Source organism: Bubalus bubalis, chromosome 20 (assembly GCF_019923935.1).
Source record: "Bubalus bubalis isolate 160015118507 breed Murrah chromosome 20, NDDB_SH_1, whole genome shotgun sequence".
Lineage (NCBI taxonomy): Eukaryota > Metazoa > Chordata > Mammalia > Artiodactyla > Bovidae > Bubalus > Bubalus bubalis.
In genome coordinates this window covers 54,670,615-54,690,611 of record NC_059176.1, presented here as the reverse complement: position 1 = coordinate 54,690,611, position 19,997 = coordinate 54,670,615, and the positions used below count along the sequence as shown (strand labels likewise).

General features: G+C 39.1%; 1 long non-coding RNA gene across 1 annotated transcript in view; it reads left to right on the top strand.

Annotated features, from left to right (window-relative positions):
- LOC123465203 overlaps window positions 1–17,897 on the top strand; it is a 35,252-nt gene extending 17,355 nt beyond the window's left edge. Inside the window, exons 2-3 of the long non-coding RNA XR_006640349.1 lie at window positions 15,401–15,506; window positions 16,814–17,897. This is a non-coding gene — a long non-coding RNA (uncharacterized LOC123465203). The remainder of the gene's footprint in view (window positions 1–15,400; window positions 15,507–16,813) is intronic.
- The last annotated feature ends 2,100 nt before the right edge of the window (window positions 17,898–19,997 follow it).

Sequence of the window (19,997 nt, the reverse complement as noted above, 5' to 3'; positions counted from 1 at the left end):
TCTGGGTGAAAGTGGAAAAGGAGAGTGAAAATGTTGGCTTAAAACTCAACATTCAGAAAACTAACATCATGGCATCTGGTCCCATCACTTCATGGCAAGTAGATGGGGAAACAATGAAAACAGTGGCAGACTTTACTTTGGGGGACTCTAAAATCACAGCAAATGGTGATTGCAGCCATGACATTAAAAGATACTTGCTCCTTGAAGAAAAGTTATGAGCAACCTAGACAGCATATTAAAAAGCAGAGACATTACTTTGCCAACAAAGGTTTGTCTAGTCAAAGCTATGGTTTTTCCAGTAGTCATGTATGGATGTAAGAGTCGGACTATAAAGAAAGCTGAGTGCCAAAGAATTGATGTTTTTGAACTGCAGTGTTGGAGAAGACTCTTGAGAGTCCCTTGGACTGCAAGGCGATCCAACCAGTCCATCCTAAGGGAAATCTGTCCTGAATATTCATTGAAAGGACTGATGCTGAAGCTGAAACTCCAATACTTTGGCTGCCTGATGGGAAGAACTGACTCATTGTCAAAGATCCTGATGCTGGAATAGATTGAAGGCGGCAGGAGAAGAGGACGACAGAGGATGAGATGGTTGGATGGCATCACCGACTCAATGGACATGAATTTGAGTAAACTCTGGGAGTTGGAGATGGACAGGGATGACTGATGTGCTGTAGTCCATGGGGTCACAAAGAGTTGGACATTACTGAACTGATAATGCATCAATGAAGACACTGACTTGGATTTTTCATTGTTGGAAGTTTTGTTTAATTTAAAACAATTTCTATAATATTTATGAAGATACTCAGGTTTTCTGTTAACATACAACAATTTTTTGGTTATTTTAGCTTTTCAAAGAATCCACCAATTTCACCTGAGTTTAATTTACTGGCGTTAATCAACTTGTTATATATATTCTCTTCTTAATATTCTGAATACCTGTAAAATCTGTGGTTATAGCTTCTCTTTCATTGTTGACACTTATATTTTTTCTCTATTTTTCTCTAGGGTTTTATCAATCTTTTAAATGAAATAACAAAGACATGTCTTTGCTAGTTTTTTCTATTATTTGTTCCCTATTTCTTTTTTCCTTAATTTTTATTGGGTTACATCTGATTTACAATGTTGTATTAGTTTCAGGTGTACAGCAAAGTAAATCTGTTATGCATATACATATATCCATTATTTGCTAAAGTCTTTTCCCACATAGACCATTACAGAGTACTGAGTAGAGTTCCCTGTACTGGGTAGTAGGTCCTCATTAGTTATCTATTTTATATACAGTAATGTGTATGCATCAGTCTCAGCCTTTCAATTTATCCCTCCTCCCTCCCCTCACCTCCTGGTACATACTGAGTGAAGTAAGTCAGACAGAGAAAGGCAAATATATGATATCATTTATATGTGGAATCTTAAAAAAAAAAAAGGCTGTAAAAGAACTTATCTACAAAACAGAAATGGTTACAGATATTTCCTATTTCATTTATTTCTGTTTATCTTTTTAGTTTAATTTTTATCTTTTTTTAGTTCCTCCTACTTTCTTTGAGTTGATCTACTCATCTTTAGAGTTCTTTAAATGGGAAGTTAGACTCTTCATTTTAAAACTTTCGTATTTTCTAATATAAGCATTTAAAAGTATAAACTTCCTTCTAAGTGCTGCTTTGTTTGCATCCCAGTTTTTTGTTTTATTATTTAATTTTTTTATTTTATTTTCCTTTTCATTCAGTTCAAAACAGCTTCCAATGTTCCTTCTTCTTTGATCTCTAGGATTTTTATAAGTTTATTGCTTAATTTCTAAATATTGGAAGATTTCCAGATGTCTTGTTGTAATTGATTTCTGAATTATTTTCCTTTTGATCTGAGAACTTGTTCTGTATGATTTCAACATTTTATTAAGACATTTTATTTCCAGGACGTGAGATACTTAGGTGTTTGTAAGAAATATACCTGAAAATAAAAGATATGACTGTTCCGATGGGTAATTGTTTTATAAATAACAATGTGTGTGGCATGGTTGATAGCATTATTCAAATATTCTATACCTTACTGAAAGTTTCCCTGAGTATTTTATCAATTACTGAGAAAGTTGTGTTAAAAATCTCCAAGAATAACTATGGGTGTATTTATTTCTCCTTTTAGTTCTGTCAGTTTGAGTTTCACATGTTTTAAAATTTGGTTGTTACTAGCACATTGAACCAGAGAAGGCAATGGCACCCCACTGCAGTACTCTTGCCTGGAAAATCCCATGGGCGGAGGAGCCTGGTAGGCTGCAGTCCATGGGGTCGCTAAGAGTTGGATACAACTGAGCGATTTCACTTTCCCTTTTCACTTTCATGCATTGGAGAAGGAAATGGCAACCCACTCCAGTGTTCTTGCCTGGAGAATCCCAGGGATGGGGGAACCTGGTGGGCTGCCCTCTATGGGGTCGCACAGAGTCAGACACGACTGACGCGACTTAGCAGCAGCACACTGAACTGAACTGAACTGAGCACACATTTGCAATTCCTATGCCTTCCTTGATGAATTAACATTTTTTTCATTCTTTCTCTTAATATTTGGTATATCCCCTGTACTTATGTCTGTTTTTTCTGATATTAATATAGCCTTCTTATACTATTTGCAAGGTATATTTTTTCAATATTTTTACTTTCAACACTTTTCAGATTAAAATACAACAATTTTAGTAGTTTACAAACACAAGCAAGTGGTTGGATTTTTATTCAGCTTGTTAACGTGTAATTTATATATTTTTTTTAATTTAAATTTATTTATTTTAATTGGAGGCTAATTACTTTACAATATTGTATTGGTTCTGCCACACATCAACATGAATCTGCCACGGGTGTACACGTGTTCCCCATCCTGAACCACCCCTCCCACCTCCATCCCCATACCATCCCTCCGGGTCATCCCAGTGCACCAGCCCCAAGGATCCTCTATCGAACTTGGACTGGTGATTCATTTCTTATATGATATTATACATATTTCCAAACATGTAACTTTTAATTGGAAAGCTAAATTTGTTTATGTTTATGGTAAATGATAATATGCTGCTACTGCTGCTGCTAAGTCGCTTCAGTCGTGTCCAACTCTGTGCGACCCCATAGACGGCAGCCCACCAGGCTCCCCATCCATGGGATTCTCCAGGCAAGAATACTGGAGTGGATTGCCATTTCCTCCTCCAATGCATGAAAGTGAAAAGTGAAAGTGAAGTCACTCAGTCGTGTCCAACTCTTAGCGACCCCTACCAGGCTCCTCCATCCATGGGATTTTCCAGGCAAGAAAGAGTACTGGAGTGGGATAATGATAATATATTGGGGGTTAAATATAACTTTTTGCTATTTTCTTTTTTCTTATTGATTTATTTGCCAGTTTTTGTATTACATGGATTCTTTAAAGTTTTTGTAATACTTCATTTTGATTTTTCTAATGCTTTCTTTTCAGTTCAGTTGCTCGGTCGTATCCAACTCTGTGAACCCACGGACTGCAGCATGCCAGGCCTCCATGTCCAACACCAACTCCTGGAGTTTACTCAAACTCGTGTCCATTGAGTCGGTGATGCCATCCAGCCATCTCATCCTCTATCATCTCCTTCTCCTCCCTCCTTTCAACCTTTCCCAGCATCAGATTCTTTGCCAATGAGTCAGTTCTTCCCATCAAGTGGCCCAAGTATTGGAGTTTCAGCTTCAGCATCAGTCCTCCCAGTGAATATTCAGGACTGATTTCCTTTAGGATGGACTGGTTGGATCTCCTTGCTGTCCAAGGGACTCTCAAGAGTCTTCTCTGACACCGCAATTCAAAAGCATCAATTCTTCGGTGCTCAGCTTTATTTATAGTCCAACTCTCACATCCATACATGACTACTGGAAAGACCATAGCTTTGACTTGACAGACCTTTGTTGCCGAAGTAATGTCTCTGCTTTTTAATATGCTGTCTAGGTTAGTTATAACTTTTCTTCCAAGGAGCAAGTATCTTTTAATTTCATGGCTGCAGTCAACATCTGCCATGATTTTGGAGCTGAAAAAAATAAAGTCTGTCACTGTTTTCATTGTTTCCTCATCTATTTGCCATGAAGTGATGGGACCAGATGCCATGATGTTAGTTTTCTGAATGTTGAGTTTTAAGCCAACTTTCACTCTTCTCTTTCACTTTCACCAAGAAGCTCTTTAGTTCTTCTTCATTTTCTGCCATAAGTGTGGTGCCATCTGCATATCTGAGGTTATTGATATTTCTCCCTGCAATCTTGATTCCAGCTTGCGCTTCATCCAGTCCAACACTTCTCATGATGTACTCTGCACATAAGTTAAACAAGCAATTTAACTTATTAAATTATTTAACTTATTAAACTTATTAACCAGGTCAAGAAATACCTGGAGTAACAGGCAAATTTGGCCTTGGAGTACAGAATGAAGCAGGGAAAACACTAATAGAGTTTTGCCAAGAGAATGCACAGGTCATAGCAAACACCCTCTTCCAACAACACAAGAGAAGACTCTGCACATGGACATCACCAGATGGTCAATACCAAAATCAGATTGATTATATTCTTTGCAAAGATGAAAAAGCTCTATACAGTCAGCAAAAACAAGACTGGGAGCTGACTGTGGCTCAGATCATGAACTCCTTATTGCCAAATTCAGACTTAAATTGAAGAAAGTAGGGAAAACCACTAGAAGATTCAGGTATGACCTAAATCAAATCCCTTACAATTATACAGTGGAAGTGACAAATAGATTCAAGGGATTAGATCTGATCGAGTGCCTGATGAGCTACAGATGGAGGTTCGTGACATTGTACAGGAGGCAGTAATCAAGACCATCCCCACAAAAAAGAAATGCAAAAAGGCAAATGGTTGTCTGAAGAGGCCTTACAAATAGCTATGAAAAGAAGAGAATTGAAAGGCAAAGGAGTAAAGGAAAGATATAGCCATTTGCATGCAGAGCTCCAAAGAAGAGCAAGGAGAGATAAGAAAGCCTTCTTCAGTGATTAATGCTTTCTTTTAGCTGTAGCTTTTAATAGTTTTTACTGATTGCCTTGATCTTATAATAGATGTCCTTAAGATATCATAGTCTACATAGAGTTTGTATTGTACCACATCACACAAAAATTTAAAACACACGCAACAATATAATTTCATTTCAGCCCCCCATTCTATGTGCTATTCTATTTTACAATCACATACATTTATAATTCCATATGAAACACTATAATGTTTGCACTAAATTATCACTGGTCTTTTAAAGAGTTTAAGGGTAGAATTAAAAGATGCTCTTTTACATCTACTCAGTTATTTACCATTTCCTATACGCTTCATTCCTTCTCCTAGATCCAAGTTTCTATCTCGTGTTAATTCCTTCAGGATGAATCATGTATGTATTACTTTTAACAAACTACCCCGAAATTGGTAGCTTGAAAGAACACAAATGTACTGCCTTTTAATTCTGTAGGTTGGAAATTTGAAATGAATCTCACCAGGCTAAAATCAATGTAGCAGCAGGACTGTATTCCTATCTGGAGATTCCAGGAGACAAGTCATTTTGTTGCGTTTTCCAGCTTCTAGTAGCTGTACATATATTTGGGTTCCTGGCCTCCTTTTATCTTCAAAGCCAGTAACAGCCAGTGGAATCTTTCCCACATCATATTGCTTTGAAATGGCCTCTTCTGCCTCCCTCTTCCATATTTAAGGACTCTGATTACATTGCCTGTCCCTTCTCTCCCCTGTCCTGCCCTGACGGTCAGCTGATCAGCAACATTAGTTCCATCTACTTATTTAATTCCCCTTTGTCATGTAATATAACATATTCAGTTTTCAGGGCTTAAGACAAGAGCATCTTTAGAATTCTATATGCCTACCATAATCCACATTCCCATTTCTTGTGTTATAGGTCTGCTAGCAATAAAATCTCTCAGCTTTCGTGTATCTGAAAATGTCTTTTATGCACCTTCATTTTTGAGGATATTTCTGATGACATAAAACCCTATGTTGACAGCTTTTTTTTTCTTTTAGTGCTTTAGAAATGTCATTCCTTCATATTTTGACATTCATTTCTTTCCCAGATAAAGATCTAGACAGTGGTATCTTGTATATAAGGTCTTTTTTTTTCCCCCCTAGGTGCTTTGAAGATTTTCTCTTTATCTTTAGTCTTCAACAGTTTGACTATGATATGCCTAGGTACTATTTTCTTTGTACTTATCCTAATTGGTTTTTTTTTTTTAATCTTTTGGATATATAAGATCATGTTTTCCACAAAATTTAGGAAATACTTGGCTATTATTTTTTGTTCCATATCATCTCTTCTATTTCTGGGATTCCAGGGACATATATTTTAAACTCTTTGATGTAGTCCCACAAGCCACTGAAGCTCTAAGTTTAAAACCATTGTATTCTTTCTCTGAGATTCACTTTAGAAAATTTATATTGACCTTTCTTCGAGTCCACTGCTCATTCACCTGCCAATTTCTGCTTGCGTGCATGCTTAGCTGCTCAGTAGTGTCCAACTCTTTGTGACCTTATGGACTGTAGCCCACCAGTGTCCTTCATTTATGTAATTTCCAGGCAAGAATACTGGAAAGGGTTGCCATTTCCTACTCCAGTTCCTACCTATATATTCTTCGACCCAACTGGCACATTTTTTTTCCAGCTTTACTGAAATATAATTGACATATAACATTGTATAAGTTAAGGGGTACAATGTGATGATTTGATACGTGGATATATTGCAAAATTATTATCACAATAGGGTTAGTTAACACATCCATCACCTTATATCATTACATTTTGTGTGTGTGATAAGAGCATTGAAGATTTGCTCTCTTGACAACTTTTAAGTATACAATACAGCATTATTAACTGCACCCACCAAGCTGCTACAACTTTGAACTGTGTCTGTGAGCAACTGTGACTTATCTCAATTTATTTTGTGCATCCATTAGCAAGATGTGTCTTAAGGTAATTGCTTCTTCACTTTATACCATTTCAGTTACAACTGGAAAAAAAATGTTTTCTTAGAAACACTCGACCTTCAGATAGCAAAGGAAATAATTAATAGTAGTAGTAACTATTTGACTGAGCAATCTAGCAATCTCTATCCCTCCATTTCCTTCATCTCTAAATAGGTCTAACAAAAACAATTTAGTAGGTTTCTGTGGGGCCTAAGTAAAAAGAAATATATGAAACTATAGAGGTACCGGAAAACATTAGCTATTTTAAGTCACTGAAAGTCAGAGCCTGTTTCTTTATACAATGGCAACAATTTTTTTTCCATTCCAAGGGTTGAAAAAATACAATCCATAGATTTGATCTATTTGCACTTTGGAGAGAATAATATAGAATGAAAACTAAGAAGTGTATATCGCCTTCTGGCTTTTTTGCAAATATAAAACTGGGCCAAAATCATCAAAATGTAGATTTCAGTAAATAAGAAAGGGCTTTAATAGCAATTTTATTACCCTGTTTACTAAGCAGTGACTGGTGGAGTCTCACATTATTCTCATTCTGTCTCCTCTTCTGCTTTTTCTCCTGCTATTCTCTCTCCTTCTTCTACTCATCCCACCTAAAAGTTAGCTGAAGGCAAATTAGTCTTGGGGTAGTTACCATAATAGTTTGGGTAGGTTACCAGAAACATTCCTTCCCTAAATCTTTAAACAAATTGACCTGTTACACTACATTATTTAGACCAGTTTAACAGAAATATTTAATGTATCCTTTGAGTGAGTGAGTGAGTGACATCATTCAGTCGCTCCTTGAGACCCCATGGACTGTAGCCCATGGGGCTTCTCCATCCGTGGGGTTTTCCAGGCAAGAGTACTGGAGTGGGTATTTCCTTTTCCAGGGGTTCTTCCCGACCCAGGGATCAAACCTGGGTCTCCTGCATTGCAGACAGCTGGTTTACCCTCTGAACCACCAGGGAAGATTAGTGTATCCTTTAAATACATTAAAAATTAGCAGAGAAAAATGTATTTTTACTACACTCAAAGAAAGATAAAACAGAAGGACAAAGACAAATTGTTTTTCTTGACTGGAATGAATGCTCCAATCCCATTAGAAATGGAACCAACACACGTGTTAGCACCCATTTTTCTAGGACATGCAGTAGATAATAAGAGAGTAAAGGACAATTTGTTCAATCGAGATCCATTGATCTTTAAAGAACTAGATTTGTGAATCATAAATCTTATCAAGAAAAATCGGGCCTCTACCAAAAATTGTGACTAATATTGTTAATGTGTTCATGGGTCTGACTTCTCTTCTTGCCACACATCTTCCCAATGTGGCAAACAAGCTCTTTAGCCTAACCATCTGGCTTCTAAGTATGTCTCCAACCCTGTCTTGAGTGGATCATTTTAGAGCCCCTGCACTTCACCAACCATCCCCCTCTAGAGCCTTCTGTGATACCCCCAAACAGAAGGCACTCCTGGATTGGCTTGCTACTGTATACTGTCAAAGCCCTTTATAAGTACACATGTGCATAATAATGATATGTTTGTCCACTGCTATGCAATGAGCAACTTAAGACAAAGGTTTCATGTACTTATTTTTAATGATTTTATATTTTATACTTAACATGCAATAACTTGCACATATTTAAAGTGTACAATCTGACAAATTTCAATGCACACATATGAAACTGTCACTAAAATCATTTAATCTATAAATAATATGAGAATCCCTCAATAAACCCTATGATACTAATTACAATGGAGAAAATATATATGAAACTTGTCATACTGCAGTAAATCAAGCACATGCATTTAATTTTGAAAAATGTCTACTTCAAAGATTCACAATAAAATTATAGAACTTACTCTTCAAAAAAAACGTTCAACATCCACAAAAGTTTCCTCCTCTCCCTTTGTAAGCCCTTCCTCCCCCCTCTTCTTCTGCCCCTAATCCCCACACAACCAGTGATCTGCTATCACTATAAATTAGTTAGCATTTTCTAGAATTATCTATGATTGGAATCATACAATGTATACTCTTTTTCTTCACTCAGCTGAATTATTCTGGAGTTTATCCATGTTGTTGTGTGTATCAATAGTGTATTCCTTTTTAATTGTTATTGAAGGTGTTTCATTATATATACATATATATATGTGTGTGTGTATATATATATATATATATATATATATATATATACACACATATCAGTTCAGTTCAGTCGCTAAGTCATGTCTGACTCTGCCACTCCTTGGACTGCAGCATGCAGGCTTCCCTGTATTTCACCTCCCAGAGTTTGATTGTATGTATACACCACATAATTTGCTTACCTATTACCACAGATTCAATTGTTGATGAGCACTGGGGTTGTTTCCAATTTGTGGCTATTAAAAATAAAGCTGCTATGAATATTCCTGTACAAGCCTTTGTGCAGACACCTGCTTTCATTTTTCTTGAGTAAATATCTATTAGTGAGTCATGTGATAGAAACATGTTTAACTTTTTTAGAAAATTTAAAATTATTTTTCAAACTGATTGTATCTTTTACATTTCCAATAGAAGTGAATATATAAGAGTTTCAGTTGCTTCTAATCTTCATTAACACTTGTGCATTCAATTCTTATAGACACCTATTAGACATTCTAATAGATATTTAGTAGTATCTTATTGTGGTTTTAATCAGCATTTCCCTAATGATTAATGATGTTGAGCATTCTTGTACATAGCTTTTGGTGAACTTATGTGTGCATCTCTGTTGGAATTGCTGGGCCAACGAGTGACATACCAGGTCAGGTTTAGAAGATAGTGTCAGGGCTTTCTTGATGGTCCAGTGGTTAAAAACTCTCCTTCCAGTGCAGGAGACACAAATTCAATCCTTGATCTGGAAAGATTCCACATGCCACAGGGCAACTAAGCCTCTGCACCACAGCTACTGAAGCCCACGTGTCCTAAAGCCCATGCTCTGCCACAAGAGAAGCCACCCCAGGGAGAAGCCGGTGCACTGCAAATAGAGTAGCCTCCCACTCGTGGCAAGTAGAGAAAAGCTCACATAACAAAAAAAAGAAAGAAAGAAAATTACAAACCAACGTCCTTCATGAACATATGCATACCAATTCTTAATAAAACACCAACAAATCAAATTCTACAGAATAAGAAGAGGATAACACAACATAATTTAAGAGGAGGATATATATCCTAGGAATGCAAGGTTTTTTTAGATAAATAAAATATTTTTTAAAATAATAGCAAAATAAAATATTTTCTAAATAAAGTATTTATCTTAATTGCTGAGTTTACAGAGCCGACTTAAGTTTGGCACCCAGCATGGGGCCCTCACTCACCTCACTCTAGTCCCTGTCCTGCTTAACACCTGAGGCACACACATCTTCCTGCCCATAAGAAAACTTATCCATACCTTCAGGATACTTCTGTGGGCTGTTTGTGGGGCCCTCAGCTCCCCTCCTTAAGTGAATAGAAATATTTTGATTGCCTGAACATGCCCACGATCATGATGATGATCTGCCTGGAGACAGTTTTATATCCTCCCTTCCCAGCTTCTCTTAGGAAGGATCAGGGTCTTACAAGAATCACTGTAAGTAAGTGATTTACCCTTTGAAGGCCCATCCAGGGGGTTTCCTAGTCTCTTTCTCTACAGAGCTAAAAAGATGTGAAGTCTTCAGGGAGTCTCCTATCACAGGCAGTATTGGATTGCATTACATTTCTAAATTATACCCATTGCTGTTTTGATCTTACCAGTTTAAACTTGCAGCATCAGGGATGCTCACACCAAAGCCAGTGACAAAAATAAAGACAAGGGGAGCCATTCTCCAGAGAGGGGTCTTTTCAGTTTCAGATCCACTAATAGTCCCCACTCATGATGTACTCTGCATAGAAGTTAAATAAGCAGGGTGACAATATACAGCCTTGACATACTCCTTTTCCTGTTTGGAACCAGTCTGTTGTTCCATGTCCAGTTCTAACCAGGTTAGGTTGCTTCCTGACCTGCATACAGATTTCTCAGGAGGCAGGTCAAGTGGTCTGATATTCCCATCTCTTTAAGAATTTTCCACAGTTTATTGTGATCCACACAGTCAAAGGCTTTGGCATAGTCAATAAAGCAGAAATAGATGTTTTTCTGGAACTCTCTTGCTTTTTCCATGATCCAGCGGATGTTGGCAATTTGATATCTGGTTCCTCTGCCTTTTCTAAAACCAGCTTGAACATCTGGAAGTTCACGGTTCATGTATTGCTGAAGCCTGGCTCAGAGAATTTTGAGCATTACTTTACTACCATGTGAGATGAGTGCAATTGTGCGGTAGTTTGAGCATTCTTTAGCATTGCCTTTCTTTGGGTTGGCATGAAAACTGACCTTTTCCAGTCCTGTGGCCACTGCTGAGTTTCCAAATTTGCTGGCATATTGAGTGTAGCACTTTCACAGCATCATCTTTCAGGATTTGGAATAGCTCAACTGGAATTCCATCACCCCCACTAGCTTTGTTCATAGTGATGCTTTCTAAGGCCCACTTGACTTCACATTCCAGGATGTCTGGCTCTAGGTCAGTGATCACACCATCGTGATTATCTGGGTCAGGAAGATCTTTTTTGTACAGTTCTTCTGTGTATTCTTGCCACCTCTTCTTAATACCTTCTGCTAGGTCCATACCATTTCTGTCCTTTATTGAGCCCATCTTTGCATAAAATGTTCCCTTCAGTTCAGTTCAGTTCAGTCCAGTCGCTCAGTCGTGTCCGACTCTTTGCAACCCCATGAATCGCAGCACACCAGGCCTCCCTGTCCATCACCAACTCCCAGAGTTCACTCAGACTCTCGTCCATCAAGTCAGTGATGCCATCCAGCCATCTCATCCTCTGTCATCCCCTTCTCCTCCTGCCCACAATCCCTCCAAGCATCAGAGTGTTTTCCAATGAGTCAACTCTTCTCATGAGGTGGCCAAAGTATTGGACTTTCAGCTTTAGCATCATTCCTTCCAAAGAAATCCCAGGGCTGATCTCCTTCAGAATGGACTGGCTGGATCTCCTTACAGTCCAAGGGACTCTCAAGAGTCTTCTCCAGCACCAAAGTTCAAAAGCATCAATTCTTCGGCACTCAGCCTTCTTCACAGTCCAACTCTCACATCCATACATGACCACAGGAAAAATCAAAGCCTTGACTAGATGGACCTTTGTTGGCAAAGTAATGTCTCTGCTTTTGAATATGCTATCTAGGTTGGTCATAACTTTCCTTCCAAGGAGCAAGCATCTTTTAATTTCATGGCTGTAGTCACCATCTGCAGTGATTTTGGAGCCCCCAAAAATAAAGTCTGACACTGTTTCCACTGTTTCCCCATCTATTTCCCAGGAAGTGATGGGACCGGATGCCATGATCTTTGTTTTCTGAATGTTGAGCTTTAAGCCAACTTTTTCAATCTCCACTTTCACTTTCATCGAGAGGCTTTTTAGTTCCTCTTCACTTTCTGCCATAAGGATGGTGTCATCTGCATATCTGAGGATATTGATATTTCTCCCAGCAATCTTGATTCCAGCTTGTGTTTCTTCCAGTCCAGCGTTTCTCATGATGTACTCTGCATATAAGTTAAATAAACAGGGTGACAATATACAGCTTTGACGTACTCCTTTTCCCATTTGGAACCAGTCTGTTGTTCCATATTCAGTTCTTACTGTTGCTTCCTGACCTTCATACGGATTTCACAAGAGGCAGGTCAGGTGGTCTGGTATTCCCATCTCTTTAAGAATTTTCCACAGTTTATTATGATCCACACAGTCAAAGGCTTTTGCATAGTCAAGAAAGCAGAAATAGATGTTTTTCTGGAACTCTCTTGCTTTTTCCATGATCCAGCAGATGTTGGCAATTTGATCTCTCTTTCCTCTGCCTTTTCTAAAACCAGCTTGAACATCTGGAAGTTCACGGTTCACATATTGCTGAAGCCTGGCTTGGAGAATTTTGAGTGTTACTTTACTAGTGTGTGAGATGAGTACAACTGTGCGGTAGTTTGAGCATTCTTTGGCATTGCCTTTCTTTGGGATCAGAATGAAAACTGACCTTTTCCAGTCCTGTAGCCACTGCTGAGTTTCCAAATTTGCTGGCATATTGAGTGCAGCACTTTCACAGCGTCATCTTTCAGGATTTGGAATAGTTCAACTGGAATTCCATCACCTCCACTAGCTTTGTTCATAGTGATGCTTCCTAAGGCCCACTTGACTTCACATTCCAGGATGTCTGGCTCTAGGTGAGTGATCACACCATAGTGATTATCTTGGTCATGAAGATCTTTTTTGTACAGTTCTTCTGTGTATTCTTGCCACCTCTTATTAATATCTTAAATGTTCTTAAATGTTCCCTTGGTATCTCTAATTTTCTTGAAGAGATCTCTAGTCTTTCCCATTCTATTGTTTTCCTCTATTTCTTTGCATTGATTGCTGAGGAAGGCTTTCTTATCTCTCCTTGCTATTCTTTGGAACTCTCCATTCAAATGGGTATATCTTTCCTTTTCCCCTTTGCTTTTCCTTTCTCTTCTTTTCACAGCTATTTGAAGGGCTTCCTTAACAGCCATTTTGCTTTTTTGCATTTATTTTTCTTGGGGATGGTCTGGATCCCTTTCTCCTGTACAATGTCATGAACCTCGATCCATAGTTCATCAGGCACTCTGTCTATCAGATCTAGTCCCTTAAATCTATTTCTCACTTCTGCTGTATAGTCATAAGGGATTTGATTTAGGTCATACCTGTATGGTATAGTGGTTTTCCCTACTTTATTCAATCTAAGTCTGAATTTGGCAATAAGGAGTTCATGATCTGAGCCACAGTCAGCTCCCAGTCTTGTTTTTGCTGACTGTATAGAGCTTCTCCATCTTTGGCTGCAAAGAATATAATCAATCTGATTTTGGTATTGACCATCTGGTGATGTCCATGTGTAGAGTCTTCTCTTGTGTTGTTGGAAGAGAATGTTTGCTATGACCAGTGTGTTCTCTTGGCAGAACTGTATTAGCCTTTGCCCTGCTTCATTCCTTACTCGAAGGCCAAATTTGCCTGTTACTCCAGGTGTTTCTTGACTTCCTACTTTTGCATTCCAGTCCCCTATAATGAAAAGGACATCTTTTTTGGGTGTTAGTTCTAGAAGGTCTTGTATGTCTTCATAGAACTGTTCAACTTGAGCTTCTTCAGCATTACTGGTCGGGGCATAGACATGGATTATTGTGATATTGAATGCTTTGCCTTGGAAATGAACAGAGATCATTCTGTTGTTTTTGAGATTACATCCAAGTACTGCTTATTTTACTTATATGCAGAGTATATCATGAGAAATGTGGGGCTGGAAGAAGCACAAGCTGGAATCAAGATTGCTGGGAGAAATATCAATAACCTCAGATATGCAGATGACACCACCCTTATGGCAGAAAGTGAAGAAGAACTAAAGAGCCTGTTGATAAAAGTGAAAAAGGAGAGTGAAAAAGTTGGCTTAAAGCTCAACATTCAGAAAATTAAGATCAAGGCATCCAGTCCCATCACTTCATGGCAAATAGATGGGGAAACAGTGGCTGACTTTGTTTTTATGGGGTCCAAAATCACTGCAGATGGTGATTGCAGCCATGAAATTAAAAGATGCTTACTCCTTGGAAGGAAAGTTATGACCAACCTAGATAGCATATTCAAAAGCAGAGACATTACTTTGCCAACAAAGGTCCATCTAGTCAAGGCTATGGTTTTTCCTGTGGTCATGTATGGATGTGAGAGTTGGACTGTGAAGAAGGCTGAGTGCCGAAGAATTGATGCTTTTGAACTTTGGTGTTGGAGAAGACTCTTGAGAGTCCCTTGGACTGCAAGGAGATCCAACCAGTCCATTCTGAAGGAGATCAGCCCTGGGATTTCTTTGGAAGGAATGATGCTGAAGCTGAAACTCCAGTACTTTGGCCACCTGATGTGAACAGCTGACTCATTGGAAAAGACCCTGATGCTTGGAATGATTGAGCGCAGGCAGAGAAGGGGATGACAGAGGATGAGATGGTTGGATGGCATCACCGACTCAATGGACAAAGGTTTGGGTGCACTCCAGGAGTTGGTGATGGACAGGGAGGCCTGGTGTGCTGCAGTTCATGGGGTCACAAAGAGTCGGACATGGCTGAGTGACTGAACTGAACTGAACCGAACTGAATAGTCCCCACTGGACCAGTTTCACTTACCCAGAAACACAAACTCAAAGACCAAGGCAAGTATAATACATATCACACCCAAAGTGTGCAACAGATCACAACCGTTGCCAGCTAGGAATTTAATTAGCACCTGGAGCTAAGGCACCGAGAGATTCATGAAGTCGAAGCTGAGATGGATCCACCTTCCTAACACAGAATCATGCATCTAGAAAAATGAGGGGGATACAATGCACACCTAGTTCCTTCCCTCTCCTTTGATATCACGTGAAATCTGTTCTTTTCCATTCTCTATCTCAGCTCCACAACCAGCTTTGCATGCACCTGCTCATCGATTTGGAAAGGTACCTGGGGCTATAAGATGTGTTAACAAGAAGACAGTGTGTTGGCCACTAATTGGATAATGGTAAGGATTGTTTTAGCTGTGGCTTTTTTGCAGCAGTTTCATCATAAATTGAGTGCTCGGGGGCTCGATTTCTGTTCATACACCTCTGATTAAATACAGTCAGCCCACAGCATGCTGAGTTATGGCTAGTCCAAAAAGGCAATCAACATCCCCCATCAGTCCCTGCTTACGATAGACTGCTATAGCCCTCTTCCTCAAATCACCAGTTCCATTTTTCTAACTTTGATACTTTTTTTCTGTCTTGGAGGCCATTCAGATTCTGACTCTTTTAGGGAAGATGGAATTGGTTCCAATTCTACCACTATTCGCTTGAGTGTTCTTTTGAAAGTCACTTTACCACCTTCTATGCCAGTAGTTCTCAACACAGTCTGCACCTTAGAATACCAGTGCCTGACCCTCTCTCAGAAATTCCAATTCAATCAGCCCACAGTCAGGATATCGTCTGTGGGTGAATATAATGGGCAGTCCAGGTCTTCCCTGGTAGCTCAGTGATAAAGAACCCACCTGCCAATGCAAGAGACATAAAAGTCTGGGTTCTTACGGGTTTGATCGATGGGTTGGGAAGATTCCCTGGAGGAGGGCATGGCAGCCCACTCCTGTATTCTTCCCTGGAGAATTCCATGGACACAGGAGACTGTGGGCTATAGTCCATGTGATCACAAGGCGTCGAAGACAACCTAAGTGACTTAGTACTTAGCACATAGCTCAAGAACCTCAAAACCAGTGGTTTCTTTTCACCTGAAAGGTGATTAAAATGCAAATCCCCACCCCTGTACCTTCAGAGTCTAATTTAGAACACTTGATTAAAGACTACAGATTTTCTATTTTAATGATTCTGAAACTGCTGGTTTAAGAGAAATCTTTGAGAGAGACTGATTTATAAAAGAAAAGGGCCATACCATACGACCTCCTGGGTCTATCTCAGGGCTAAAGTTATATAATTTGGAGTTGCTGCCCTACAGAAGGTGTGAATAATCCTAACAATTTGTTCCTATTGAATCTTCAGAATGGTGGGTTTGGGACTTTCCTAGTTGTCCAATGGCTAAGACTCCAAGCTCCCAATGCAGGGGACCTGGGTTCAAACCCTGGTTGGAGGAACTCGATCCCACATGCTTCAACTAAAGACCCCACATGCTGCAAGGAAGACTGAAGATCCCACATGCCACAGCGAAGACTCAGTGCAGCCAGATAAATACATAAATAATATTTTTAAAAGAATGGTGGGCTTTTTTCTTTCTTTCTTCTTTTCTTTTTTTTTGGTGGACTTTCTTCACCTTCAGATAAAGAATCTGTCTGCTCCTTTTCAGACCATCTTCCTCTCCCCACAACTGGGCAATGGATCCCAGTGTGTGAGCTCAGTGTCTCCTGTTAATTGTCAATTGGTACAGATGTTATTGAAAACAGAATGGAGAGTCCTCAAGAAGTCAAAAAAAAAGAACCATCATATGATCAAGCAATCTAACTTTGGGGTATATATACCAAAGAATTGAAATCAGAATTTTAAAGAGATATTTGCATCCCTGTGTTCATTGTAGCATCATTCACAGTAACCAAGATATGGAAACAACCTAAACATCCACTTAGAGATAAATGGGTAAAGAAAATAAGGTATATGGATGTAATCGAATATTACTCATCTTTAAAAAAAAAAAATCCTGCCATTTGTGACAATGTGGATGGACCCGGAGGACATGTATAACAGATTCTCTTTGCTGTACACCTGAAATTAATACATTGTAAATCAACTATATTCCAATAAAAATAAATTAAATTAATTTTTTTAATAAAATAAAAAGCATCACTAAAATGGGATAAATAAATAAGCAAGCCAGGCACAGAAAGACAAGTACTGTAATATCTCACTTACATGTGGCATCTAAAATAGACTCAAGGAAGCAGAGAGTAAAATGGTGGTTACCCAGGTTGGATGGAGAGGAAAATGGAGAGGAGATGTTAAAGGGTACAAAGTTTCAATTATGCAAAATAAATAAGATGCACTGTACAGTGTGGTATGTATAGCTACCAATGCTATATTGTATTTAAAATTTGCTAAGAGAGTAGATCTTATGGTAAGGGTTCTTTCCACACATTATCCTCCTCTTTGTCGTCTTAGGGGTGGGAAGTTATTTGGAGAGGTGATGGATATGCTTATGATGTTGATGGTGGTCATGATTTCATGAGTGTATACTTAACCCCTAATTCATCAAGTTGTTTACATCAAATATGTAAAGCTTTTTATATGTCACCCATTACCCTAAGTAGTTTAAAACCAAATGTTTGAAGTATGATGTTACTGTTCTAGTTAACTTCTTTGTACTCTGGGGAAGCTAAGTTGTTATGTAATTTTTCCTACATAGCTCTAGCTCAAGTCCTGTTTTCCTGATAGCTTCTTTACTCTAGCCAGGAAGTAGTAGCTGCTGCTGTTGCTGCTGCTATGTAGTACAATTTTTTCAGCCAACAATCCATCATCTCCTCTGGTTTTCTCACTTGTGAAATGAGGGCATTGGACTGGGTGATCTTTCAGGTCCTCTCAGCTCCTAAGTCTATGACACCATGATTCCTGACTATGTAGTTGGCTCTACATTTTACAGGCATGTCCTTAGGTTTTAGGTGATAGTTTCTTGTGTTGTTTCATTTTTTTTAATTAATAGCAAATGAATTGCTTGATTTTTCTTTTTATATCTCATATATGAAGATGCCAGGAATTTCTTATAGACTTTTCACCTTCTAGCAGAGCAGGGAATGCTTTAGCCACAATAATTAAATGAAAAAAAAAAATCTTAAGATAAACTTCCAGTTTTTAATTCCCAGTTAAAACACAAAGGCCAGCATTTTGTCACTGTTATGGGCTTCCCTGATAGCCCAGTGGTAAAATGCTGCTGCTGCTGATGCTGATGCTATGTAGTTGCTAAGGCATGTCTGACTCTTCGTGACCACATGGACTGTAGCCTGCCAGGCTCCACCATCCTTGGGATTTCCCAGGCCAGAAAACTGGAGTCATTTGCTATTTCCTGCTCCAGGGGATCTTTCCAGCCCAGGGATTGAAACTGTGTCTCCTGCATTGGCAGGAAGATTCTTTACCACGGAGCCATCTGGGAAGCCACAAGAAGTAGATTCTTGGTAAAGAATCTGCCTGCAATGCAGGAGACCCTGGCTCAATTGCTGGGTCGGGAAGATCCACTGGAGAAGGGATAGGCTGCCCACTCCAGAATTCTTGGGCTTCCCTTGTGGCTCAGCTGGTAAAGAATCTGCCTGCAATGCACGAGACCTGAATTCAATCCCTGGGTTGGGGAGATCCCCTGGAGAAGGGAATGGCTACCCACTCCAGTATTGTGGCCTGGAGAATTCCACGGACTCTATAGTCCATGAGGTTGCAAAGAGTCAGATACGACTGAGTGACTTTCACTTCACTGTCAATATTAGACAAACAGCTCCCAAATCAACCTTTTTTTTATAATTTTTTTTTAATGTGGGCCATTTTTAAAGTCTTTATTGAATTTGTTTTTTTTTTAATTTTATTTTATTTTTAAACTTTACATAACAGTCTCTGTTTTATATTTTGTTTTTTGGTCTCAAGACATGTAGGATCTTAGGTCCCTGACTAGAAATTGAACCCACAGCCCCTCCACTGAAAGGTGAAACCTTAACCACTGGACCACCAGGGAAATCCCTTGATTTCATCTTCTGAGACATTTTCTCTGTGAAAAGCCTAAGACTGGAGTTTCACTTCTGTATTACTGAGAGCTTGTCTTTGACCCAAACATTTATAACAGCCACTGGTTTATTTCTCATCCACTTGAACTTTATGATGGAAAGAAAATTAAAGTACCTAATTTTTAGACCCCATCTTGCAAATGAGCCGCCTTTCAGATGTCAACAATGGTGTGCACTGATGCGAAGTTGAGCCTGGAGGGAGGGAATCATTTTTCCCCTTCTTCAGCTTTCCTTTGGGACAAAACAGCAGCTAAAAGCTTTGGCTGTAGTAAATCCCAATACTCATCTGCCAGGAAATTTAATCTAGAAAGGAGAGGACACTTCTCTTGGACACTACTCCAGGAGGGGACTCCTGAAGTACTTCTGCGTGGTTTTCTTTATACTTATGCATGTCTCGGTCCATCATCTGACAGGAACAGCGTTATGCATGCCTTTTTGTAACGGTTTTCCAAGGCCACACTAAAAGGAAGGGAAGAAAAGGGGGTTAAAAAAAAAGTGAGACTGTATCTACAAGCAAAATAAAACAGCATTTCTCTGCTTCTGCCTTTCATTTAGAAGAAACAAAATTTTCTTTCAAATATTTCAGGGACTACCGGAGGCTGTCTTGCTTGAGCTCTCACCATGTGTCCATCTGTGTCCATTAGGCTTCTCGTCTCTTCTCTGCTCATTGTTGTTGGTGTTGTTCAGTCACTAAGTCCTGTCCAACTCTGCAACCCCATGGACTGCAGCATGCCAGGCTCCCCTGTCCTCCACTGTCTCCCAGAGTTTACTCAAATT